Source organism: Saccopteryx leptura, chromosome 1, assembly GCF_036850995.1.
Source record: "Saccopteryx leptura isolate mSacLep1 chromosome 1, mSacLep1_pri_phased_curated, whole genome shotgun sequence".
NCBI lineage: Eukaryota > Metazoa > Chordata > Mammalia > Chiroptera > Emballonuridae > Saccopteryx > Saccopteryx leptura.
In genome coordinates, this window is record NC_089503.1 from 172,430,967 (window position 1) to 172,458,264 (window position 27,298).

Genomic DNA, 27,298 nt, shown 5'->3' on the forward strand with positions numbered 1-27,298 from the left:
CGAGCATGTGATGACTTTTGTCCACGGCTCCCAAGGGCACGCTAAACTTATTAAGCACATTTTTAGAAAGCGAGAATGTCAGAAGTTGACACCATCTCTTTCCAGTCCTCTATTCTTGGTAACATCGTTAAACTATCGGCTGGCCCCCAAAAACGAGGTGCACCTTTTTTTAATCTAACAGCCATTCTGTGGACAGCATTTGTTTTCCAGCGCTGCCAAGGAGACAACCTGGCTCTCATTTCCTTTGAAGAAGAGCCCATTGTGATGAGTCAGGTCTACACTGGGAATAATTAGGTCAAATAAATGAGCTCGTCCAGCTGCCTGGGGCATCACTCAACACCCCCCATGCTGCAGATAAGAGACAGGGCTCTATATTAACGTGGAGCTTATCTGCTGTGAGTTACCCTTTCCTCTTGTCCCAGGGATGTGATCAAAATGTCGGCAAGGTAGTTATGACCCTCTGTGTGCATCTGGGAAAGTGAAAACTGATGCATAAATCCGTGCGGTGGTCCAGCTGCCTTCCTAACTGCTGAGCGAAGACTCCTGTCCCAGGAGGAAACACAAACCGGCTGGCAGGCTGGAGATAGGCTTCTGCCTGTGTCACATTTACCCTGTGGTTCTCCCAGTCACCTTATCCTGGGCTGTCATGTCTGCTGGCAGGAGAAAAAGGAAATTCAATGAGACAGGAGTCATGCGCCTGCTCTTGTCAGTGTGCTCCTCGAGCTGGTATCTGCGGCTCATCCTTCATGTAGGGTTCTCGGGCAGCTGCGCGGCTCATTCGATGCCTCATTCACACAGCCCGAGATGCATGAGGGGCTGAATTAGAAAGGACAACCTGCTACCCAGATTTAGGAGCTCCCCTGCCCAGGTCTGGGTGGTAGGAAGTGGGGACAACCATTTTAGAATAAGGTAGCCTTTCCTCCAAGATTCTCATTACTCACATAAAGAAAATGAATCTCTCGTTTTGTTTCTCTCTCTCAATCTCTCTCTCTCTCTCTCTCTAACATTACTAGATTATTTGAAAATTAATATAAGGTAGGAGTCTCAAAAGTCATACCACCAGATTCTAGAAATCTGGGATTTCATACTTAATAGAGGTAGGGATCAGGGACCTCATCAATGGGCCAGTGATACATTTCACCCATTGTCAACCTGACCAGACCAGGTCCCCTCTCCAAGCAACAGGGTATCTTAAAGATCCTTCCACTTAACTTTTGAAATCTAAGCCACCATCTGAAGCCTGTCATACACATAGATTACATTGAAGGGTGGTTTTTCTGTGTCCCTCAAGAGGTTGCATTATTTTGGGTTCCTCTAGCTCTGCAAAAAATGAGAAGTGTCCTATCCCCTAAAAAATTAAAAGTCAGAGGAATTTGGCGTTCACTGAAGTAATAGGTATGAATGAAAACACTGCTCCCCAATCTGTCCTCTCAAGCTGCCCAAAGTAATCGCCACCAGACAGTATGTGACACCCAAGGACAACCTCAGGAAGGGCAGAACAAAACCTCGAAAGTGAGCACCTTTTCAACTGTTTTGGGGGCAAGAGCCTGTCAAACAAACTCTACCACAAAATATCTTTCATGCAGTCTCTTCTCTGCAGACACCAGGGTAATTCACAATGAAGGGAGGTGAGGAAGGCTTGTCTGGGGAGACTCCCCTCCAAGTCTCAACACTGCCCACAGTCCAGCTCCTGAACAACCCTTCCCCCCATCTCAATTTCCTCTGACATGAAACCTTCCAGGACTAGGCTGGGGAGATCTTGGATTTAACCAGGAAAAGGGACATCCTAACCCTAAATGAAGAACAATGGAATTTTTTTCTTTTTTGAAATCTCTTTGCACCCTTTCAACAATTTCATTCACTTGCCTTGCCCTGACCTAACTTCCTCTCCCGGGAGGTGCCTGCAAGGCCCATTACCAAGCAATGCTGGCATCGTCCACACCATAGACTTGTGACTCCAGCACCTTCGCTTCCATGAGCAAACCTCAGCTAGGCCAAAGTGAAGTCATATTTCACCTCTCTCCCGAGAGGCCAGAGCCCAGCCACACTGCCAACTTCAGACGGGTGGGCAGCTATGGGGAATGAAGGGAGACCCATGCACTGGGGCAAAGGAGCAACCACAGGTCCTCTGCCACCCCAAGGGGGTACAAGACTAGATTTGTTCCGACATCCAGGCCGGCAGTGCAGAGGGCGCACACGAGTGCTGAGTTCAGGATGGGTCAAGGGCAGGCGTGGCTGCGCTCACACGTGCACCCTCCAGAGCCCAGGGCTGTGCTCAGCCAGGCGAGGACAGGAAGCCAGGAAGCCAAGGTCCAGTAGGACCCATTAATTCAGAGAAGCGTGGTCTTAGCTGGCTGGACAGGACATGAATTCACAGCAGGGTGGCCTCCTGGCCCCTGTGAGGACAATCAGGGTGGGGACCACAATGAGTGTTAATTGCTAGTAATGCACATGGAACAAAACGGGAGAGTCCAAATCCCTCCTCCCTTCCCCCCCCCCCCACCACCCTGCATCTTTAACCTGTGACTGAAAGGTTATTAAGATCCTGGGTGTATCAGCAGTGTGGAGGACATGGAAAATTTTCTGATGTAAAATATTCTTCAGCGAGAAAAGCAATTGGAGAGGTGACTACAAATGTGCTACAGCTGTTTTTCCCTTTTCTCTTTCTCTCTTTTTCTCTCTCCACTCCCCCTCCCTCCTGAAATTCCTCCAGTAAAAGGTAAAAGAAATTATGATTTTGAAACCAAAACGGGAAGGAGTTTTATTAAGAGTTCTATCCTTAGAATGAATGCCTTCCCCCTTTTCCACTTAAATAGGACAAGACCCATTCCGCCCACCCCTCCTCTTCCCATGTAGCACCAGGTCAGGTGCAGCTGGGTCCCGCTGATAAGCCCTCCGCAATTCCCCAATTTGCAGACTCTGGAACTCCTTCACTTGACAACTGATGAATAAGTTTTCTTTTCTGGGATAAGAATAGGTGACCTCTTCCCCCTGAATTCCCATCCGGGGGCCGGGGAGGAGCACCGGGATCCTTTCTTGAAGTCTTCACACCGTGGGAAAGTGTGCGTAGGGTTTCAAAGCCTGATAAATGCCCCCCAAACCGCTTTGAAAACCACTCAGCATGAGCACCGGCCCCCCAAACAGATGTCTAAGTTCTACCACAACAGGAATGCCTCCGGGGTCTCTGACCCAGTCCCAGACGCAGAGATGACCCACTTTGTCAGCGGGTTCAGGCCGCTTGTCTCATTTCTGAAGACAGTTTCTAAAGAACTATCTGGTGAAGTCAGTCTCCTAGGAGAACCCACCACAATCGCCCCTGCAGGTATTTCCACCCTTGCAAACCATTAGATAAACTTAAAGGACAAATTAGTCCTCATGGTGGGCCCCTCCCGGGCCCACCTCCCGCTCACTACATAAATCATGCTACTCTTTCAGTGGGTTAGAAGTCAGGCTTTCAGATCCGAGCCCCCAAAGCAACAGCCTGAGTACATAACTCATAAGGACAATCACCGAACAACTGTCGTTCCCATTCCTCACATCTGGTGTCTGCTCCCTGGTGAATGGGGTGCCCACCAGCAGGAAGGGTTGGGGTTGGGGTAAGTTAAGTCTTGAAAAGAAGGAAATGAGGGAAGAGCAGAAAATCAGAACTGCCCCCAGCAGGCCAGTGTCAGTCAAGGGTTCGGAAACACTTGAAAGAACTATTTCTGCTCTGTCTTGATTTTGTCCATTTTTACACACTTGTCCCCCCCGATGGAGCGATAAGCTAGGCCCAGTCATGAACCAACTGCTGGTAACTTGAAGAAAGAGTCTGTTCCCCATCATATTCAGAACAAAACCTACTTGGATTCAGTTGGCATCCACACAACTGAATGAAGCATAGTAACAACACCAAATAGTGGGAAATGCTCAGGCTTTGGAGCCCAGTGAGCCAGAGCCCCCATCTTGCCTCTACCTCTTAGGTCGGTATGATGAGCTAGGTTACTCTCTTTCTCTTCTGTACACCTGGCATGATTATGCTGATCTCCTATGACTCAGGTAAGAGTAAAAATTTTTTTAATGAAATGGTTCTTTCAAGATGATCCTGAAATTAGTGTTTTTCAGCAAAAAAAATAATAAATCATTTTTAATGTCTATTTTATTGATTTTAGAGAGAGAAGAGGGAAAAAACAGAGCTACAAGAACATCAATCTGTTACTGTATATGCCCTGTCCAGGGATCGAACTAGTAACCTCTGCTCTTCTGAATGACACCCTAACCAACAAAGCTATCTAGCTAGGGCAAAAATTGCATGTTTAGTTAATTCTGAACATGAAATTATATTTGTGATGTGAAAGGAAGCAAAAATAAAAAAAGAAAGGAAGAAAGCAAAGCACTTTATATAGTCATCACTGTAAAGAGACAAAGTAGATCACATGAGGACAGCAAGAAAGAAGGAAACCAGAAATGTGCTGTGTGTCATGGTGTATCATTTAGAAAGCACCCATGTAACTCGTTCCCAACCCAACTGCGTCTGCAGAATCTCACCAGAAATATGACCCCACGCTTCTAAAGTCATTATTAAAGTTTAGTCACATTTAAAACAGAAGAGTAGAAACAGAGAAGTTTTTACATTTGCCTTAACACATTACTCAAACACTCAATATTACAATTTTCATAAGATCAACACATGGATGGTGGTGGAAAGAGACTTGACTTGGGGTGGTGAGCACACAATACAATGTACAGATGTATCATAGAACTGTACACCTTAAACCTGTATAATTTTATTAACCAATATCACCCCAATAACTTCAATAATAAAGGATAAAAAAGAACCAAAATATAAAGTTTTTGGAGAAAAATAAACCTAGTGGAAAAACTAGGTTTTTTCTAGTTTTTTCTATTGTTGTGCTGGGGTACAAATGAGTCTTTCAAGAAGATAAATTAAGTTGCATTCAGCTACAGAAGAATAAAGTCTTCAGAAAGAATCTCAAGATATAATTGTAGAGGCCCTGGCCAGTTGGCTCAGTGGTAGAGCATCAGCCTGGCATGTGGAAGTCCTGGATTCGATTCCCAGTCAGGGCACCCAGGAGAAGTGACCATCTGCTTCTCCACCCTTCCCCCTTCTCTCTCTCTCGCTCTCTTTCTCGTTCCCTCCCACAACCATGGCTTAGTTTGAGCAAGTTGGCCCTGGGCTCTGAGGATGGCTCTGTGGCCTTTGCCACAGGCACTAAAATAGCTCATTGCCAAGCAACAGAGCAGTGGCCCCAGATGGGTAGGGTGGATCCTGGTCAGGGTGCATACAGGAGTCTGTCTCTGCCTCCCTGCCTCATCTATTCAAAAGACACAATCGTAGAGACTTGTTTAACATAAAATCGCTAACAGAAAATTTTCTTAAATTTCCAGGAAGAAGAACCAGTACATACCCCTCTTCCAGTTCACTGAGTGATGTGGAAATTGGGATATTTACCAACCAATTAGTTCCTCTGATTCATTCTATTCTAACTAATGTTCTTGAGAACCTAAAACTCTAACACAAGTTAAAATATTTTGACATCAAAGGGGTGAAAGCATGATAGAAATACAAATTTGTACTGCCAATGAAACGGGTAATCTCACCTTGGTCATTAAACCATGTAACCTTATACTAATCCATCTTCTTTCACATTCCTTATTCATATATCTTTGTCTACACCCTGAACTACATGCCATCTGTATACTTCAAACCAGACTAAGTTCATGCAACTGAAACAATGAGATAGAAGTTAAGCTATACCGAGTACTACAGAATTCTTCGAAATCAGAGGCAATATCTACCTGGGATGATCAAAAAAGGTTTCATTAAAAAAGTTATTTTAGGCCTTGGCTGGTTGGCTCAGCGGTAGAGCATCAGCCTGGCGTGCGGGGGACCCGGGTTTGATTCCCGGCCAGGGCACATAGGAGAAGCGCCCATTTGCTTCTCCACCCCACCCCCTCCTTCCTCTCTGTCTCTCTCTTCCCCTCCCGCAGCCAAGGCTCCATTGGAGCAAAGATGGCCCGGGCGTTGGGGATGGCTCCTTGGCCTCTGCCCCAGGCGCTAGAGTGGCTCTGGTCGTGGCAGAGCGATGCCCCGGAGGGGCAGAGCATCGCCCCCTGGTGGGCAGAGCATCGCCCCTGGTGGGCGTGCCGGGTGGATCCCGGTCGGGCGCATGCGGGAGTCTGTCTGACTGTCTCTCCCCGTTTCCAGCTTCAGAAAAATACAAAAAAAAAAAAAAAAAAAAGTTATTTTAAAAGAGTCCCAGCCCTGGCCGGTTGGCTCAGCGGTAGAGCTTCGGCCTAGCGTGCGGAGTACCCGGGTTCGATTCCCGGCCAGGGCACACAGGAGAAGCGCCCATTTGCTTCTCCACCCCTCCGCCGCACTTTCCTCTCTGTCTCTCTCTTCCCCTCCCGCAGCCAAGGCTCCATTGGAGCAAAGATGGCCCGGGCGCTGGGGATGGCTCCTTGGCCTCTGCCCCAGGCGCTAGAGTGGCTCTGGTCGCAATATGGCGACGCCCAGGATGGGCAGAGCATCGCCCCCTGGTGGGCAGAGCGTCGCCCCATGGTGGGCGTGCCGGGTGGATCCCGGTCGGGCGCATGCGGGAGTCTGTCTGACTGTCTCTCCCCGTTTCCAGCTTCAGAAAAATGAAAGGAAAAAAAAAAAAAAAAGTCCCTAAAATAATCAGATGACCACAAGAAAGGACATTGCAAGACATGAAGATCAAAATTAAAGAAGGACATGGCTCTCCAGCCACTTCCCTTCCATGTTATCAATCCTCATGTCTTGTCTATAAGTCTTTTCAATCTCTCTCTACTGTTTGCTTTATATTCAGTTCTCTTGATTCTGATTCTGATTCATACCCTCAACACCTTTCTCCACCTAGACTGTTGTGACAACCTTCCACCCACTCCTCCATCTTTAGATTAATCAATTAACTGCTTAGTTTAACATAGATCAAATATGATTGGGTCCCCAGTGCCTACTGGACACAACCCTAAATCCTTTCTCTAATATTTAATGGCCCAACCCACCATTCTAGTTTTTTATTTTAAAAACCTCCCTTAATGTAGATACATAGACGTCAAGGAACAAGTGATGAAGTCGAGTCACAAGAGTCCTGGGAACCAATTAAAAAGCCATTAATGATTTCTTGAGGGCCCATTCTACACAGAGTGGTGGACATGAACCACGATGGAGGTGACAGAACAACAGGGAGCTGAAGAGGAGAAAGTCGCAAGTGTAGACGATTCTCTGAGAACATTAAACCATAAAAGTTACCTGAACGCTAGGATGGTATGCCAGGGGAGTTAGGAGTGACGAGGAATGGCTTCTTGGTGGCAGTGCTGGTAGTAGATGGGGGTCATGGTGTTACTATTTGTGGGGGGGGAGGGATCAGAAGAGAGAAGACTGAGTCCCCAGGTTCCTTATCCAAAATCACAGGGAAAAAAAAGGCAAGATCTCACCTACAACCAGGATGTGAACACAAGTCAAAAGCCCTCACCAAATCAACAATTTGCACAGAAATCTTGAAAACATAAATAAGAAGTACAGCTTTGAGTAGAAAATTTATTTCAGCATATTTTGGGAGAGACAGAGGCCATATTAATTAAATATAAACTTATGTGTGTATTTGTTGATTTCCCCAACTTGTCCCAGAAAGAATCTAAGGCAGCCATGGGCTGCATGGAGGCCACCACACCTGGAATATGAGCTAAACTCCCTTGGCCACTGGTTCTACAAGACCCATGCAAATAGATCGTAAACAAAGAACTCAAAGCACCAAGCACTGAACCAGAAGGAAATAAAACTATGGAGGGGCCTGATGAGAAGGGGCAGGTCCCCAGGTGTACCTGAGTGCTGAACTGGTTCCCACCACATCAAAAGCAATGGCACAGCCCCTAATTCCAATGGCTGAAAGATTTTAACAGCTGGGAATTAAAATAAGCTGTCAGCCAGCTCAAAAAGATTTTTTAATTCAAAATAAATCAGGCTAACAACCTGCAGATGTTTGGAAAGAAAATGTTTGGGTGACTCATTTTCAAAACCCAATTCCTTAACTTGGCCATTTCAGGGTTTCTGAATGGCTACTACCTGCCCTGAGCCTCTAATCAGGAAATAAACTGTTGTTACAGCCTTCTCAGCCTTGACACTGGTCAACCATGTTGACAAGCAAACATGGATTCCATATGGTAAACTAAACTGAAGTGAGGAAGCGAGGAGAGTGTTGGTCAGATCACGAAATGTGTTTGCAGGTTCCCGGTTCTCTGGTGACCCTTGGCCTCCAATAATAAATGGAGCTCATCAGTGCTTTTGTACTCAGAATAAGGAGGGATAATCTCAGCTATGGTTTGAACATTAGAACAGAAACAAGGGGAGAAAAAAGGGGAAGAAGAGACTTTCAGGAAGAATGAACAATGTCAGACTCAAGACAAATGGCCAAAGACAAATCAGTAGCTCAGAGCCCAGACCAAAGACAATCATAGGAGATGCACACATCTGTGGCCATCAATGGAGTTAGAAGGGCAGTGTTTCAACCTCTCCATCTAAGAACCATCTGGCTCAATTATGGCTTGGCTTCTTTCAGTTGGTGAAAATGAAACAGACCATAATAATACACAGTAATACACACAGTGCTGAATCTGGTTTTAAAATCTAGGGAGCTGTTGGTCATCAAAGTAACAAGGTAACAGATTGCTGCTTGGAGGGTGGGGTGGATTGAGATTTGTCATCCATTCCTATCCAGTAGGTGATTTTGCCCTCCCGCAAGTCATTTCCCTTTCTCCTTATCATCCCTATCTCAGGGTAATAAACAACAGAAATTTATATCTCATAGTTCTGGAAGCCAGGAAGGTTCAAGACGAGGGAGCCAGCATGATCGAGTTCTGGTGAAAGCCCTTTTCCAGGCTGCAGAATTCCTGTTGTAGCTTCATATGATGAAAGAGGAAAGAAAGGTCTCTGGGGTCTCATAAGGGCACTAATCCCATTTGTGGGGGCTCCACCCTTGTGATCTAATCATCAAAGTCTCCATCTCCTAATATCATCCCATTGGAAGTTAGGTTGTTAAGATACAAATTTGGGGCCACAAACATTTAATCTATAGCACTCCCTTAGACTCAAGTTGCCTGTACTGGGAAGCTACCTAATGACCTCTGTTTATACCTCTTGTGTAGCCCATGGGCCTTGCATGTTCCCCCACTGAGGGTCTCATACACAGCAAGTACAACAGTGATCTGCCAACCAGTCTGTCTCCACCTCTCAGCCTTATAAGCAAGAGCTGCATCTGGTCACTGTTCTGTCCCCAGCACTCAATTTAGGACCTAGCAATCAATAAGCAATCAGCACCGATACACGCTGAATCATTCAATCACCTTCATTAAGAAGTAAATTATTATTTTAAAGGGTATACACTCAAAAGTCTCCATAATGACCTTTAGACATGAATATTCTCCCAAAATTTTGATCACTTTTCTTCAGTCAAAATGAGCTCCGAGACCAGGAGCTGAAACAATAATGGAATGCCCTTGACTAGAGAGGTTCTTTGATCAAACCAGGAATGCAAAGGAAGATTTCTCAGAAACAAAATATTGCCTTTCCTTCTACCTCTAAGGCCTGCCCAGGTCTCACTGACAGCAGAAATGAAATAGTCTCCCCAAATCTCTGAGCCAGAATTCAACACCAACAGAAGGTAAAAGGTCATCAATATTTGGCTATAAAAGAAGAAAAGGCAGGAATGATATGTTCTATGTTGATCCTATTGGCTTTTCTCAGCACATCCACCTGATTGGGAATGGGGTAGTAGAGTCCCTACTCTGTCCTCACACATACACCTAAGACTGTTTCACCAAAGAGCCAACATCCCTGCCAAGTGAAACCCACTGACTACCAAGACTGTATTCCTTTCAATAAGACTCTACAGCCAAAGGAACATAGACTGAGCTTGATCCACAAAACATGGATCTTCCATAGCTGTCATTATGTTCAATCTAAATTGTCACAATAAAACACCTTTGTACTCAACTCTTTGGCTGACTAATTATGCCGCCCTGGCCAAGTCACTTCATTTGGTCAGTCAGCAAATATTTAAACTCCTCCCAGATGCTGGAGCTATAGCAGATAGATAGATAGATAGATAGATAGATAGATAGATAGATAGATAGATAGATAGATAGATAGATAGATAGATGATAGATAGATAAATGGACAGACAGACAGACATGGTCTACTCACTCACAGAGTTTAATCTTATTGGTAACCCCGGGCTCCTATTACAAAGGGTGCTAACTAGGAATAGATGAGATAACATAGGGCAGGTATCAAAAACAGTACCTGTTGGATAATACAGGCTCCTGGAATGGAAGATACTATTGTTATGATTCACCACATGGGATAATGTCAAAGTTCTACAAACTGTAAATGGAAAGCAATGGCTTGTTTTCAAACTTTGGAGGCCACAAAAAAACTTTGGACATCATGTTATTCAAATCTATTGTTTTATTGGTGAGGAAACTGCAGTTTCTAGAATCTGGCTTGTCCAAGATGAAGAAAACAATGGCAACTAGCGTAGACTGTACACTAAGTTGCGCACACTTAGCGTACTATAGCATAGTCTATTTGACACTTACCAAGTGTCAAATATATACTTTCCCTACATGACCTCCTTTGACTCTCAAAGCCTCACAATGAAATGAGTACTATTATTACCCCACTTCAGAGGAGGAAATTTAGGATTAGGGAGATTGACCTGCCCAAGACAAAGCCAAGTCTAAGAAGGAGACCCTGCGCTTCCTCATTTCCTTATCACTGACTAAGCAACTGAAAGTATCTGAGAGCAGGACGTGAGCAGAATTCCAAGCAGAAACACTGCTAACCCACTAATCTGGCCCATCAACACCGCGGAGAGCTACATCGAATGTGACAGGGACTGCCGGCTCCTGCCTCTCATCATGGACATCAGGCAGACTCAGGGTGCACGACAGTTTGTAACTTCTCATCCTTCTTGTTATTTATTGAACATGACTCTGGTTACTTGCGTAAAAAGAAAAAAATAAGGTGCTCTTCCTCTCTCCCTACCCTGTCCCCTACACTCTGTCTCCTGGGCACAAGAAAAAAGGTAGGTGGACACGTGTAGGGCTTCGGGCTCAGAAGCACAGCCCATCTCCCAAGCCACTCATCCACTCACTTCAGCAGAGCAGGACATTCTAGGGTTCCCTGTAAATCGTGGCCTTGCTGTCCCCTTCCCTCCCCACCCCCTAGAAGCAATCAAAGTCCACTACTGCCACCTAGTGTATAAAGAGCTCAATGACAAGGTCCGGGTTGAAGAAACACCATACAACCTCTGAAGTGCAAACCTTTTTCCAGTAAGTACCATTCTCTTTCTCCAGACTATAAGCTGGAAAACAAAAGAGTGTTTCAAGTCAAGCGCAGCAAATTGAGACCGCAATTAATAACTAGCCAGAAATGCCTGGACAATGCATTGCACAAGAAAGTACCGTGAGCCTAACAACCAAGATACGCCACACTCACATGTAGGTCAAAACCACGTGTACAGACAACAAGAAAATTCAAATCAGCAGGAACCAACCCAACAATCTTTTATTTATATCGACTACAAAATTGTTTCTTTTAAGAAACCACAGTTCAAAAAATAAATAAATAAAATAAAAAAGAAAAAAGAAAGAAAAGCCACAGTTCAGGAGAAGCACATTTTTCTTGATACTGAGATATGAAAGAATCTGTTTACTTGTTTGTTCTGCCCCCCCCCCAGTAAGAAGAACACCATATGGTGTAAGATGATGTTTTCAAAAACATCCTTATAACAAATTTAAGTTTTACACGGTGGCCTCTCATCTCTCAGCGTAGTCTGCAGACATCACATCATGGTGAAATTTAGTAAAAGCATCGATGTAAGAGGCCTAAGTACAGCTTCCTGTCGGAGCGGCTTCGCTCAAAGGTAAAGTGGGGTGTGGGTAGCCTGCTTCCCTGCCTCAGAAAGTCCCCCACTAAAACAACTTCTCACAACTGGCCGTGGAAAAGAAGGTTCAACAAAAGAGAGGGCAAGTTTGGAACTTCTGGAAAAACCTCAGGAAAAAAATATTCTAATATCTTGATTTCTAAAATCACCCATTTTCTTTCAGAACCAAGCAGGAAAATTAAAAAAAAAAGGAAACAAAACTAAAGAGACAGACAAGCCCCATGCTAATGTAGATGAACCAAAGGCAACAACTGGGTTAGTAGGGTTAGTAGAATAACTCCTACAACAGAGTTCAATCCAGAGAGCTGAGATTCCCAGCACTTTCCTCCACCCAGCACCTGCCCCCTCCGATGTACCCAAGTACACACATGCAAGCAGAATGTACTAGAGTCTCCATCTCTCAAATTATCTAGTGCAGGAAACATAGACCTGTGGGGAGAACTGCTAGAAACCAGAGGGGCCATCAGATAAGGTTTACAGGCTGGCAGAGCTCTGGGGACCAGTGTAGGAGAGAGGGAGTCTGAGAAACAGCCTCTTTGGGCCCAGCAGAGAGAATCCAGTTACATCATAGGAGGGCGAAACCACATCAAAGCCTAGATATTGGCAGCCTGCATCCCGCTAAGGACTGAAATGAAATACAACCATTTTGCCGGCCCTGAGGCCACGACTCAAACAACTTAATTCTTCCACAGAGCTTGGGTTCATGATCAAGGTGCCTGTCTCTCTCCCTGACCCATGCGGCATGTTGAGTGCAGCCTGTTTTTACAAACTTGTTTCATTTTTTTTGGAAAGCTATATGAGATGATGGGGAGGCACCAGTTCAAGAGGTATTTTTATGGGGTCAGGAGAAGCATACTTTTTTTTTTCAGTTCTGCCACCTGCAAAATCCTTTCAGAGACACAAGCTGTTGAAGCTGAAATGCAAGAATGAAAGGCAAGAAGCAAGAGGTCATACCATAAAAACAGGAATGTGAATGTTAGCCGGGGCACCTAAACTCGTTATCTCGGACAACAATTTCTGAAAAATATTCTGCAAGAACAGAGGCTCATACCTTAGACCATGACTGTGCTTGGGAGCTCCTAAACTCAGTGGTGGCATTCAAATAATTTAACAGCAGGTTCTCTGCCCTAATGCCCGTTTTAAGTATAAGAAAAAAAAAACGACATACCGAAAGGTAGTTTATTATTTCATGCATTTCATACTTAAATAAGAACAATAAAAGAGGTACACAAAACTAGATTATAAGGTACACAATACTATTTATAATAAAAAATATTAAATAACACCTGACAAAAAACAATAAAACTTTTATTTAGGGTATTTCCACATTGCTTCTTGATTGGCATCCTCACTTGCAATTTTTTTTCCCTATGGTCGGAATGGACATTACTATGAGTGCGTAGAATACGCTGTTGCTCAGATAAATGTTAAAAAAAGAGTAAAGAATGTAAATTTGTGATTTCCCCATTGGGCAGCTGCCCAGTGCTCACCTTAGAAAGGATCCTGATTACAAGCACCATTTTCACAACTGGTTCACTGAACTCAACAAAAAATTAGGTATCAGTTCTGCTGACCCAGTGAGAATCGGCTGACTCCCACCACTGCCCAAACTTTAGTCCAGCATCTGCCCCTGGAAGGGTCTAGAGGTACCAAGGAAAGATAAGCTCAAAGACCTACAGAGACCCCACCACACACCTGCCCAATAGTCCTCCCACTCCATCACTCGCCCTTCATGTTTTCTGTCACCTCCCTGTCACTCCCGTCTCCGACTTAGAAGGTTTTTCTGCTTTTCTGACACCTGTGAAAAGCCCGGTTCCATGCCCAACACCTACAGGAAGTTTCCTGCGAATCACAGAGATTTGCAAAGCTCCTTCCTAAAGCCCCACCATGATCAGAAGCCGCCAGTCGGGTACCTTTGGGTCCCAACTGTGCATCTACTACGGTCATGCGTTGCAAAGCGACACCTCGGGCCAACCAGGGACCACATGCAAGCTGAAAATTTTCCATCTTCTACTGATGTCATTGCAAAATTGTAGCCACTGCAACAATATAGCCATCCCAGCATTGGAGCTGACACAAGGTTGTGGCCATGGAAACATCACAGCTATGTCTGCAGTGATGTTGGTATATACAAACCTACTTATTATGCTGCCCATTGCCTAAATATGTCACACATACGCAGCCTGGGTGTGTGGTAGGCTAGAGTTTGTGTAAGTGCATGCTGTGATGTTTGCACACAACAAAGTCACCTAAAGATGCATTGCTCAGGATGTATCTTTGTCATTAAGTGATATACCACTGTATTTGCTATTCCTCTATTTCCAAGAAGTGGTTGTTTTTTTAATAATGTTTCATTATATTTCCGGATTCACCCAATACGTCTTTAGCCAAACAGCAAAGTAGACACTTTGTGAACAGTTGATGATTGAGTTTATTTTCTATATAACTATAGGATTTAGCCTGAATTGGACCTCAGACCTCAACAGTTATGGGGTTTAGCCAGGGTGGGGTATGCACAGAAAAATGGTGTTTCTGTCTAAAGAAGGACCAGATTCTCACTGGTTGTTTGTATCTAATCACTTTCCAGTGCCAAAACTACAGATTTTTCTTTTCTCCTCATCAAAGGTTACAAATTACACATTTAGAAAGCAAAGAACAGCCGTTTAAAGAAAGGGCACGAGAAATTGCAATAAGAGACCTCCTGCCCAGTTTTCATCAAGTCCTAAAACCCGGGAGCTTTCGGCCACACCCAGTGCAGACAGCCTGTGTGTGGGGAGACCTGGCAGAACTGGGACAGTTTTTTTTTTGTTTTTGTTTTTGTTTTTTACAGGGACAGAGAAAGTCAGAGACAGACAGGAACAGAGAGAGATGAAAAGCATCAATCATCAGTTTTTCGTTGCGACACCTTAGTTGTTCATTGATTGCTTTCTCATATGTGCCTTGACCGTGGGCCTTCAGCAGACTGAGTAACCCCTTGCTTGAGCCAGCGACCTTGGGTCCAAGCTGGTGAGCTTTTTCTTTTTCTACTCAAGCCAGATGAGCCCACGCTCAAGCTGGCAACCTTGGGGGTCTCGAATCTGGGTCCTCTGCATCCCAGTCCAACGCTCTATCCACTGCGCCACCGCCCGGTCAGGCAGAATTGGGACAGTTTTAAGAAATCAATACCCAAGCCCAGAGAGAAGGCCCTTCAAGGTGGAGCCTGGGAATCTCAGACAACACTGTTACTTATCCTGGGACAGAGCACTTCGCTGCAGAGGGTAACTGACTCTGCAGGAAAACTGAAGTGATTCAGAAAGCAGACTCAAACGCAAGTCAGAGCCGGCGCCAGCCCAGGGCTCATGCTCAGGTGGGCCAGGCTGGCCCTGAGCTCCCCATTCCCGCACCTGTCCTTCTTCCCCCTACTAACCTTTGTCCTCCAGGTGGACTTTTGTGCAGGCTGTTTGATTCCAGGACCCTTCACTCTGGGGCCACCTTTCTTAACCACCAAACACCTTCTCTGACTTGCATTCGGGTATCAAACACCTGGCTTACAAAGCTAGCTGATGAACCCATAGAACGGCAAGGTTTCTAAGCAGAGAGGTTACTTGGAGATTATTTCATCTGACCTCCTTACAGCAAACAGAAGCCACAGAGCTGGGGGGACGAGGGCTCGAACCTGGGTCCTCTGCATCCCAGTCCAACGTTCCAGGCTGAGGCTGGGAATCTCAGACAACACTGTTACTCATCCTGGGACAGAGCACTTTGCTGCGGAGGGTAACTGACTCTGCAGGAAAACTGAAGTGATTCACCACCACCCTCAGCTAAGCAGTCCCAGAGCTGGGACCACCCACAGCCTCCTGCTCAGCAGGCCTTTGCTCTTCCCACCGCACCATTCGTCAATGTATTCAACAGTCACTGAATACCACCAGTGGGCCAAACCCTGTACCAAACTGGGAGCCCCAAGATGATAGAGACTAAAGCTCAGTAGTATTCTTTACATTTGTTGATTCATTCAATAATTCATGAAATACACACAATGAGGTTGGTTCTGCGTAAAACCCCAGGATTATCTGAAATGGAATCATTGTGATAGTTTTGCACTGTCCCAACTTAGATGGTCTGGAACTTGGCATCCCCACCACCCCCACCCTGTAGTGCAGGTTAGGGCTGACCTGAAGAGAAATTTGCCTAAGACTCGGGGATAGGAGGGAAGGAGTGGCCACGCTGTTCTGAAGGAGGAGGAACCACGGACCTGCATCTCATCAGCCAGGGGATCGTGTTGGCTTGGGGTGGCGGCCAGGCCTGCCATCTTCCCGCATCCAAGTGTCTGGTGTGCAGCTCCGTGGAGAAGAGTCCAGCTCATTCCATGTGTCATGTTTGTCCATTCAAGTTCAGATGCGGCAGGGGACAGGTGTGCATTCACGGTTGTACTCGTGAGCTGCATCTGCCCTTGATCTGTGCTGTGTCACACCCAAATTCCTTCCCCACAGTCCAGCTCCACAGAGCTAAGCCACTTCAGGTGTGCCAGGTGGCCAGACACAGAGACGACCACCTGGCAGAATTCCCCACCAGCTGCCCCAGGTGTATGAGGTCAAACCCCTACCTATAAAAACCCCGTATTCCATCTTGCTCACAGTGGCTCCCCTTCCCTAACTGAACCCTGATGCAGAAAAACTCCCCAAATCTCCTCTACATCAGTATTTCTGAAACACGAGCAATATATGAACCCCCCACCCAAAAAAAGTACAGTTTCCTGATGTGGACAAATAACTTTTATTATTACCTAAACATATACAAATATTGATCAAATGTGCACAAATACTGCTCTATCACTAATGCCCTAAAATAAACATTTAAATTTTAAGTAGAAATACAATTTTAAAACACGAACTAAAATCAGTCGCTTTAACCTAATGCATCTAACGTCATTTTGCTGAAATGAAGTCACGGATGAACCGTCAGTATAGGTTCTTTGATGAGCGATCATTCAATTCTCCTGAACCTTTTCTAGACTCTGATATATTACCCAGCCTCCTTTTCCATCACTTTCCGGAATGGCCTTTGGGCTCTACCTGGTACAGACACACCACTCAGTGATCAATTGAAACTCAAAGCGCCTGAGTAACATGAAGAATTTAACCTTGGTCTCTCCCTTCAATCCTTCCCTCTTCCTCCGGTCGCTCCCTAGGGACCCCATTCTGTCCCCGTTTAGCTGGATTCTTCATCCTGGCAGCTAAATCCATCTTGCCCAAGAGAACAAGGCTTTCTGTCTCCTACACACAAGACCTTCCAGCCAAGGGAAAGATTCTTTATTGCCGATGAGAGCTACACACCCTGCTCCACCACATGTTGGGAAATCCAGTAAAAGACTGTGATGTCTTCCCTGCTTCTTCAGAATGACCGAGAAGAACCAAGTGGCCGCCGCCACAGAGCTTCCAGTCATTTGGAAATGTCAGCCTGGAAGGCACAACCCCGGCATGGTCCACACTAAGCCTCCTACAAGAGGCATGAAAACCCAAACCCTTCTCACAGGTCCCCTCTCCTGTCTGGAAAGTCACTGAAGGACATATCAGCCATATAAAGGCATTCAAGACCCGTGCCCTGACGTGGGATTTAACCTCCAGGCACCACGGAAGTCCTAGAGTTCTAGCAGAGCCTTGTGCAAAGAATCATACACAAAGTACATTGTGATGATGGTTATTTCTAACAACTGACCAATCGGTTGCGTTTCTGTGTGGGACATGTGACCAATACCTGTGCTCACATCTGCAGTTCTTTCCTTCCTTTGCTTTCCTTGGCCCAGCTGATCATCAGGGGGCCAATAAAACTGCTATGGTTTTAAGTAAGAGTTCATCTGCTCAGATAAACTGACAAACTGTAGACGAATCGTGCATTTTGAACAAAAGTAAGAATGTGAGGAGGGTACTGTCAGACCTTGGTGGCAACCAGACCGTCCAATCCCCCAATGCCTCCCCAACCTTCTACTGCCCCTCAGACATGGAGGACACTGCGTGGTCAGGTGCTCGGGCTACACACGCAAAGCTGTGTCTCCAGAAACTTTGCCACTGTTCCGGGGATTTCCAGGCACCTCCCCTACAACTCATGCTCCCCACGGGAAGTTATTGCACTTGAACACAAACACAACAAAAGAAGGATCGACACAGTCACAGGGACAGCTGCCATTCCCTGTGCCTTCTCATGGCCAGATGTTGCCCTTGACCTTTGACCAAGGTCACCCACTGCATACTGACGGCATTCCCCTTGTTCTTTATTCCAATTTGGAAATCACTTTCACCTGCTATTCTTAATGAACTGAAAAAGCAGCCTCCCTTGCCTAGATTTCCTGCATTTCTTTCTTTTTTTTTTTTTTTTTTTTGTATTTTTCTGAAGTTGGAAATGGGGAGGCAGTCAGACAGACTCCGTATGCGCCCGACCGGATCCACCCGGCATGCCCACCAGGGGGCGATGCTCTGCCCATCTGGGGCATCACTCTGCTGCAACCAGAGCCATTCTAGCGCCTGAGGCAGAGGCCACGGAGCCATCCTCAGCGCCTGGGCCAACTTTGCTCCAATGGAGCCTTGGCTGTGGGAGGGGAAGAGAGAGACAGAGAGGAAGGAGAGGGGGAGGGGTGGAGAAGCAGATGAGCGCTTCTCCTGTGTGCCCTGGCTGGGGATCAAACCCGGGACTCCCGCACGCCAGGCCGATGCTCTACCACTGAGCCAACCGGCCAGGGCCAATTTCCTGCATTTCTTTACAAACGTCTTTTCAGTATTTACACCAACAATTGTCTGAATCCCAGGGAGGCAGGCCTTCCCTGTCCTTTGATGTCACGCTGACAGTTGCTGAGTCTGGGGGGGTGCAACTCATAACCGTGTGACAGTGGTGCAAACCCTTCCACCACTAGCAGTTCTAACCAAAACCTTATCTGATCCATAAACCCATGTCAGCAAGGACCGAATGCCTAGGCCTGTTCTGGGCCCAATAAGCTGATGAATAAAAGAAGAGAGGGTGGAAGAAGAGAGGGTGGAGGAAGAGAGGGAGAGGGATGCTGAAAACCCCTCCATTTCTTAAATACCAGATGCAGAGATACTCAGGAGCTGCCCTTAAAAAGGGAAAACACACGTGGAAGAAGGCACCAAGTCATAGGACAACCAGAATCAGGAAATCTGGAGGGCTTCTGGAGAAGTGATAGTTGGCATTGAAGAAAGTGTAGCATTGGGTGCGGGGAACCAACTGCTGGTTAGGAACCCCAGGCAGGTGCTTTCCCCGTGCTGTTTTATTGAAGTCCCCACAGGAAGCCTGGGTGGTAGGCAACACTGGGCCCATTTTCACACAGAAGAAAACAGACTCAGTGGGGTTCATCAGCTTGCCAGAGATCACAGCTTGTAAATCTTGAAGCCCAGAAGCCCTCTGCTCAGTATGGATGGTCCAGCGAGCCAGCCGGCCACTTAACACCTGATGCGTCTCTGTCGTTCTTATAAGTTGCCGTTTTGCAGACCATCGGATGGTTTGGCCCCTTTGCGAACAAAGAGGAATTTGTTTTCAGGGCTGGTCTTCTTTTCATTCTATAGACTCTACTGCCCTCCTGTGGTTGTGCTGAGTTATGGTCACCTGGGCTTTGTACACCCCAGTAAACGTGGCTGATCCAATCAGGAGCAGTGAGGGGAAGTGTGGGTACATCAGATTGTATTTACATACAACGAGTGCGTGCCTGTTCAGAAAGCCCAGCTCACGGGGAGTACAATGGCAATGTAGATCATGGAAACTAAGAACATAATAGTGGAAAAAGGATTGCCCAAAACAAAACTACACTTTGAAGTTCTGGACCCCTTTGGACTGGTCCACCTCCCTATAGTTTTGGGGCAGCAACAGTTCCTTCAGTCGGTTATGAAATAGACAACAGCCCGTCCCCGGAGAGAGGACATCTGCATGAATCCCACAGGCATGTGACAGCCAGACCTCATCCTGGGTCATAAACAAGTGTTTCAGAAATGACTGCAAACCACAGTAACTACTAGTTTTGCTTTTCATCTTTCGGAATTCTTGCGAACTCCGGATGAGTGCAAGTGCAAAATGGACTTCGCCCCGCCCTAGCCAAGGACAACACGGCAAGGAGCTACCTACCTACTGAGGGCATCCCATTATTCAAGACAGAAGATGTTTGATGGCCAGGAAAAAAGATCCAACACTCCTGGCTCTCAGTAGAAACGGTAGAGGACTGGGATTAATGTTCACAGTGAAGAATTCACAGTAGACATAAGGAACACAATCTCAAAGACAGTGTGAACAATAATGTAGCATGTGGCAAAGAAAACAACTTAAAATCTAAAGGGCTAGACTTCAGTTCCTGCTCTGCCACCACTGAGCCGTTTGACCTTGGACGAGTTGTGTGACCTTTCTCAGTCTCCTCATTTGCACAGGAAGTGTCATGCTGAACAATCTTTAACTGTCCATTTAAGCCTAGACATTTATACGCCTACGCTTCTCTGATCATTCAAACTGGAGGTTGTAACAGGGAGAGGCGGAAGTGGACAGAGGAGGAGGATGCTGAACTGTCTCATTGCTTTGGATATAGATGTACTTGCAACCAGGGAAATGACTGAAATGACCTTTTCAGATGGCTTTGCTTCCAAAATCTAAGGTATTGGGGATGCTTCTCAAAACCAGCTGTTTTGGCCCTGGCCGGTTGGCTCAGCGGAAGAGCGTCAGCTCAGCATGTAGAAGTCCCGGGTTCGATTCCCAGCCAGGGCACACAGGAGAAGCACCAATCTGCTTCTCCACCCTTCTCCCTCTCCTTTCTGTCTCTCTCTTCCCCTCCCGCAGTCAAGGCTCCATTGGAGCAAAGTTGTCCCAGGTGCTAAGGATGGCTTCATGGCCTCTGCCTCAGGCACTAGAATGGCTTCAATTGCAGCGGAGCAACACCCCAGATGGACAGAATATCACCCACTAGTGGGCATGCCGGATGGATCCCGGTTGGGCGCATACAGGAGACTGTCTGCCTCCCCCTCACTTCTCACTTTGGAAAAATACAAAAAAAAAAAAAAAAGACAAAAAAAATGGCTGTTTTCTTAGTGAACAGAATCCTGGCAATCTCAAGACTCTAAACCTTCAGGGACATCTCATCCAACCCCCTGGCTGGTTTGAATGCTGCCTCCGCATTCCTGCTCCCTAACCACTTCCAACGGGTTCTTCTTGGGGGCAATGAGAGCAGTCTTTGAGACTCTGGTCGTTCAAGAGGTCTCCTGCACAGGTAGCTAAAATCTGCCTCACTATCGCTGATAGTTGTCAGTGCTAATTTTATCGCTGGGAGTCGGCGAGAACAAATCTAATTACCCTTCCTCTTTGTCATTATTCACATATTGAAAGGTACTTACCAGTTTCCTGTGGTTCGGTTCTTCCAGGATCCACAGTCCCTTAAACTAACCCCTGTCCAGCTTGGTGTCAAGTTCTTTCGCCATCTGGAGGGTATGACAACAGGGCAGGGAGTTATTGAGCCGTTTGGCAAACACACCACCACAGAAAAGACTAACACATTTTTTGATACACAAGGTCCCAAAAACTGACATACCATCCAATATTTTCCAGAATTTGCTGGAGGGAGTGCTCTACCAAAACAAGGAAGTAAATTAAGAAAAAAATAAGACCTGGAATCCAGAAAACAGAGGATCTATGACAAGGGAAAGTTCTCCTCCACCACCACCTCAAAAATGTTCTTGTCAGATCACAGAAAGACAGCTCAGAAAGCAACAAACATATTGAAGCAGGTCAGAAGGGGCTCTTAAAAAGCCTCTGTCAACAAGGTGAATTTGGTAGAATACCTTAGGTATTTCAACAGACTGAGAGAGTGTGACCATCAGAGACAATGGTGGGGGTTAAATTGGTGATATGTAAAAAAAAAATATGCAAACCAAATAAAAAAATTTTTTTTATTAAGTCTAGGCAAAACAAAACATTGTGCAAGAAAGGAAAAGATACTTGTATCTGACACCGTTATAAGACCAGTCACTCTGTTTTGTATTTATTTTATAACCAGTGTAGTGAGGAACTGGAATTTCACATCAGTGGGAACAAACAAAACATTTTTTAATCACTGTTTTCATTCACGCTCTGTCAAACCTTCCTTCCCTGCTTGATAGTAAATCCTTTAACACCTCGGGCAGGTTCCAGAACCTTCAAGTTGTTTGCAGTTATTAAAACTCAGCCCCATCCTGTTAAGTCTGGGCTCACATCTCATTCAGAACTCGCCCTCTCCCTCAGCACAAGTCAGACCAATGGCTTCAGGGACTTGGATTGGAAGGAAGAGACTTTTTTTCATCACCGCACCTTCTCCATCCAATTCCAGAGATGCTTTGGCAATGGGAACAGGGAAAGGAGTTCGGGGGTGAGGGGAGGGTATTGCTGGAAGACAAACATCTTCTTACAAACATCTCCTTACTCAACTAGAGTCACTGGACTCCTCTCTTAATGACTGCTTTCTTGACCAACCTTAACTGACCAATAAGTCTTGGCCAACCTTGACTGCCCAGTAAGTCTAGGCAAGTGGAGCAGGAGCCCAGAGCTGACTCCTTCGTGGGCACATGAGTATGTTGGCTGTGGGAGGACAAAGACACCTTCTCACGACATGATTTGCTGATAAGAACCAGTAGGAAATGCTACTCTAGCTCTATCTCTTTTGTCCTCCCACTTCCCATCACTAGCAGTCCATCCAAAGCCCCTTTGTTGATGGGGTGCCCTCATGCTGTGGAGTATCAGCCACAGGGCTCAAGGCCAGCCACCTCCTATAGGGCTCACTCCATCCACTGGGGAGCCACGACCCGCCCCTAGTGCTGGTGCACACCCCAGCTCTATTGCTGCCTCTTTTCTGAGCCCTGTGGGCTCTCTCCAGTTCTTTTCCCTTCTCAGCTTCTCAGGGCAGATCAGCAAGTCTGACTCCTGGGGTGTAAGATGCCAGCCTCCTTGCCTTGCAGCAGGCACACCCGGGCTTACCAGTGATGATCTGGGAGGTCCCTTCATTTGATGCTGAGAGGAGAAGCAGCCCCAGAGCTCGCCCAGGGGAAATCCAACTCCCTTTTGCTGTAAACATTGCACTCACTCCCCACTAGGCCAGTGACTCCAAAACTTCCCCATGTCTCTGGACTTCTTGTGTCAGCTGCCACCACCACCCTTCCTACCCTTTCACCCTGGGTTGATGTGGTGACAGGTGGTGGCCGGGAAGGCCCACCACCTCCTAGTGACCCCTGGAAAAAGGTTCTCCTTAAAAAGTAGGAGGAAAAAAAAAAAAGTAGGAGGCTCTGAGCCCTGGCCGGTTGGCTCAGTGGTAGAGTGTCGACCTGGCGTGCAGGAGTCCCAGGTTCAATTCCCGGCCAGGGCACACAGGAGAAGCGCCCATCTGCTTCTCCACCCCTCCCCCTCTCCTTCCTCTCTGTCTCTCTCTTCCCCTCCCGCAGCCAAGGCTCCATTGGAGCAAAGTTGGCACGGCGCTGAGTATGGCACTGTGGCCTCTGCCTCAGGTGCTAGAGTGGGTCTGGTTGCAGCAGAGCGATGCCCCAGATGGGCAGAGCATCGCCCCCTGGTGGGCATGCCAGGTAGATCCCGGTCGGGCGCATGCGGGAGTCTGTCTGACTGCCTCCCGTTTCCAACTTCAGAAAAATACAAAAAAAAAAAAAAAAAAAAGAAAGAAAGAAAGAAAAAAAAGTAGGAGGCTCTGAACCTCTTACTTTCAGACTGGGGTCCCAGCCACAATTCTGGGACAACATGAAATCACATCGGTTCCTTTATCTGTCCCTCTGACTAAACTGTGTGCATTAACTATATAGAAAGAACACCCTTGTCATCTTTCCCCTTTAGAGATATTTATTGTCCAAAATTGTCAATATTAACCATTTTAAGAACAATGTTTAGGTTAGGAAATTAGAATTAAATTACGGGTTGGAAAAAGAGAATGATGTTTTATTTTAATTTTGCCGACCTCTTTCTTTTTTAACTTTGTGGGTTAATCAGGGAAATAAAAAGGAGGAAAGTGCTTTTATCACATAACCTTCATGCTACGCTCATTAAGCAATGTTTAATGTTTTATTACACAACTCGCTCTGGCCAAAGAATTGTGCTTCGGTAGACTATTATACATCACCATCCCCTCCCAAGTGCCATGTTTATTCCACAGAGTAATGACTGTATGCCAGTCATTGTGCTAAGTGCTAGATCTGTGTTTTTCAAACTATTGGTTGTGACCCATTGATGAGTTATAAAATTAATCTAGTGACTCATGATCAGGATTTTATTTCTAAATATGAAATAGAATAGATACAAATGTCTGACCATTATGCCATACACCTGAAACTAATATAAAATAAATAATACTGAATGTCAACTGTATTGGAAAAATAAAAAATGAAAACATGGCAAAAAAATAAAAACAAAATTAAATTTTAAAAAGAAACAGAACAGAGAATATCACAGCGTGTCGCACAGAGTAAGGATCTTGTTTCGTATGATTGTTGTTAAAATGTGTGTCTCTTCCTATGTATATGTCTAGGCATACCAATTAGTAACATAAAAAATCTATTTCCTGCCTGACCAGGAGGTGGTACAGTGGGTAGAGTGTCAGACTGGGACAGAGAGGACCCAGGTTTGAAACTCCAAGGTCACCAGCTTGAGCATGGGCTCACCAGCATGAGCGCAGGGCCACTGGCTTGAGTGTGGGTCACAGACTTGACCCCATGGTCACTGGCTTGAGCCTAAAGTTTGCTGGCTTGAAGCCCATGATTGCTGGTTTGAGCAAGGGGTCACTTGGTCTGCTGTAGTCCCCCTGTTAGGGCACATATGAGAAAGCAATCAATGAACAACATGCCACAATGAAGACTTGATGTTTCTCATCTCTCTCCCTTCCTGTCTGTCCCTATCTGTCCCTCTCTGTCTCTGTGTCACACACACACACACACACACACACACACACACACACACACACACACACAATCTATTTTCTACAGCAGATTATTGCAGAAAAAAATGAAAAGCATTTTTTATCTACTCCCTCACTCAATCTTCACAACTTTATATAGGGTAGGGTAGGTACGGTTACTGTCCTCAGTGTAAAGATTAGAATGCTATGGTAGGAATGAGTTGAGCACCATGCTCAATAAGTCACGGATTTGGGCTTCAAATCTAGACCTAGTGATTCAAATTCATGCTCATTGCCGTAGGCTGTCTCTGTCACTAAATTAAGAAACAAAACAAGAGGCCATTTCAAAGCTTAGGTTCAGATTTCCCCTGGACTAAGCCTCTGCTTGCCTACATCCTCTCTGCTCTCCTGTCAACACCACTGCACATGACTCACAGTCAGGATGAAGACTGATTTGTAACACTGATTGACATTGGACAGGCAGAAATGACAGTGAGGACGATGAATCAGCAGCAATACTTTTCCCCATGATTACATTCAGCCCTTGATGTGGAGTCTGCATCGAAGGGGCCAGGGCTTCTCCATCCATCTTCATCACATCCTTCCATGCCACACTGACCTTCTCAAACCCCATTGCAACCCCCCAACGCCCTCCTCCAACCTTCCTGGGAAGCCAGCGCAGCGGCAGGTGTGGTGATCTTTCCCATGGTCGAGCACCCTGCAGCATTCAAGCTGTGCTCTTACAAACTCCATCTAACACGCCCACACAATGGGGACGCTGCGTCCATAGCATCTTAAGAGTGTTTCTCATAATTTGTGCACATCCTTAGAAATAGCATGGCATTCACCCCTATTCCTGGCTCTGCCCAGCCCCTCCATGACTATCTCCCCAGTCTGCTTCTGGCAGTAGGACTTCACAAGGATGCAGATCGAATACATCAACCTATCAAGCCATACTGACATTTCCTGCTCAGAAGTCCACTTCTTAGCATTAAAAACATCAGTAGGAAAAAGAAAAAAAAATGATATTTTAAAGAAATGTGATTTATTTTCCCTGACACTATCTTCTTATCTTTCCTACCTTCTATGGCAAGAAATAGTTCATACTACAAGTAAACTTCAAAGAATCATGTAAATTTATCCAATGTCTCAATTAGCAAATGCAATGGTTTTCTATAGACTGGATCTACAGACCTGTGCTATGCAGCAGGGTGAACAGCTCATGGCTTTTTGAGTGGTTTTGCAGATCTGACCCAGTAAGATTAAAATAATTATGTATGTAACTGGTTCCCTTCCCACTCCAACAGGAGTTCAGCCATTTTGAATGGTTTTTTAAAAAGAAGAAAGAAAAAACAAACTTACTGTGCAGCCAGGGCTTGGACAACCTCACCTCGACAATAACACCCTGAAAAAAAGCTGCCCAGGAATAAAGATAGATCGACTCAAGGCACAGCATGGGGCACTTGGGTTCTGTGCATGTTGATGGGTAGAGAGAGTTCCTGTCAATTGAACTGCATTAAATAAGCCCGATTCCCCCAATCCTTCCCATGGAGGTCTGCTGGGGCAAAGTGAGCCCCTCTTATGTAAACTGAGGAAATCCTGATTCACAGCCATAGACAATGTAGCCCAATAGAGAGCCTAAGAGGCTCACTGGGTATTTGCTTGGCAGCCTGGACACCAGAATTCACCACCCCCTGCCCCTCAAGGGCACTAGAATCACAATTAATGAACTCACCATAAAAAAAATAAATCCTAAAATCATTTCAAGTCCTCATGGGCTTACCCCTTGTGCAGAATACTCCCCAGAAAACCAGTTTGAGGAGATGAGATTCTTTCTGGACATCAGAACTTTCTGTCATAATCCCTGAATGGCCTGGTGATCTGACATTTCCTTCAAGCTAGACGGGTTCCATCATTTTGACTGACACATGTTAGATTAGTTGACCAAGTGCCCACTAATCAAATCTAATGTGCAAATGAATCAGTAAGTACAACCAAATACCTACGAGCCAGTTGGGAGAAAAGACACAGCCTCGGTGGCATTTAGAAGGATATTAAACTTCTCAGACAGATATGGGACAAAAACTAAAGATCAGATACAAAACTAATAGGACATTTCTGGTAGCCAGAGAGCCCACAGCCACCAAGCTCCAGAATGGTACCGGCTTCCATTACGGCTCCCTGGGGATTCCTTGGGCCAGGCATTTGAGGGAGCTGCCACCCCTGAAGGACTGAGTGTACTCTAACCTCACGCTTGAGCTGCTTGGGCCACTTCACTTGTTAAAAAATACCCCCAAACTGTCCTAACTTCAGAAAAGGCAGCCCAGTTGTAGCCAATGTTGATCTTGCAGAAGAAGCCAGTAAACTGGGCCACACCGATTCCAGTCCAGCAGTACCAATAACTAGAAGCCTCCTGCCTCTGGAAAGTCTCTTGGAGCTTCTAGTCCTAAGG

The 27,298-nt window shown here is 45.9% G+C and overlaps 1 long non-coding RNA gene across 2 annotated transcripts in view; it reads right to left on the minus strand.

The window, feature by feature from the left end:
* Positions 1-27,298, minus strand: part of LOC136389102 (uncharacterized) — a 142,817-nt gene that overhangs the window by 94,507 nt on the left and 21,012 nt on the right. The window contains exon 4 of one of the 2 annotated variants that reach the window (XR_010748268.1): positions 21,284-21,403. The exons of the other annotated variant lie outside the window; for it this stretch is intronic. This is a non-coding gene — a long non-coding RNA (uncharacterized lncRNA). Of the gene's footprint in view, positions 1-21,283; positions 21,404-27,298 lie in introns of those variants that run through there. 2 annotated transcript variants of the gene reach the window in all.